Raw genomic sequence first — 1,152 nt, forward strand, 5'->3', positions numbered from 1 at the left:
TCCCTGAATGAGTTGATCAAAGGATTTCAGCAGCCGATTATCAGTCCCAATGAAAATCAGTGGAAGAAGTCTCTCTTAACATTAAATTTATATATTTGCCAATCTCCACGGGACACCGACGCTTCGGATCGTTCATGAACATAAATAATAGATTTAAGAAGATGGAATATATTGACTGTGCCAGCGGGTGAAATATCAGCTGTCGCATAAATAGTTTATAATATTTAATTGGAGATCCCTAGAGTACTGACAAAACAGATTAAACTCTTTGGTGTCGAAATGAAACTTTCTCTCTGCGGTGAGGTAATTGTCCAAAGGGAGGTGGGAATACCCATCCTTTTCCCTGTGAAGTGTTTGTCTCCTTGCACAGAGGATAGTGGATTTTCTCTTTACTTGAGGCAGAGCTGGTAAAATGAAGTGAGCTCTTGTACTGCAGATTGGAGTTTATTCACCGGCATGAACTCGACAGCTCCCCGATATCGGAAAAAAATAAAGCCCGATGATCTCACATTCGAACTGATCTCCTGTTATAAATGACATCTTCCCTGGTGCAAAGGTGAACTGGTAAATGAAAACGCTCCTCAAACAACGCAGGGTTTAAATACAGCTGACACTGTGTTGCTGTTCCACGACAAACTCGTGGGGCTGAGAATGACAGGAGGCCGCCCAACTAACTGAGCGCTCAACACAGATCACTTCTGCAAACTAACAACATGACTGACATATTCAGAGTTTCACATAATAGAAACATCACTTTGATTCAATGGACATATGAACGTTTGGAAATGGAGTATCGAACACTGGAACGCAGTACAGGTCCTTCAGCCTACGATCTTGTAAAACTTTCATCCTGCTATAAGACCAATAAAACTTCCCTTCCATTATAAACCTCTAGTCTTTTAACATCCATATCCTCCGGAGGGGATCTGAAATGTTTCTAATATATCAGCCTCTACCACCGCTCCAGACAGGACACACCTATCATTCTCTATGTGAATAAAAGTTGTCCCTTGCAATAATTTCCTCAAATCCCCTCAATATTATTGACCTTCATGTTAGCCATTTCCCCCCTGGAAAATTATTCTGCCACTCCACTCCATCCATGCCTCTTATAACAGTCTACACCTCTACAAAGTCACCTCTCAGCTTCCT

Source organism: Mobula birostris, chromosome 13 (assembly GCF_030028105.1).
Source record: "Mobula birostris isolate sMobBir1 chromosome 13, sMobBir1.hap1, whole genome shotgun sequence".
Lineage (NCBI taxonomy): Eukaryota > Metazoa > Chordata > Chondrichthyes > Myliobatiformes > Myliobatidae > Mobula > Mobula birostris.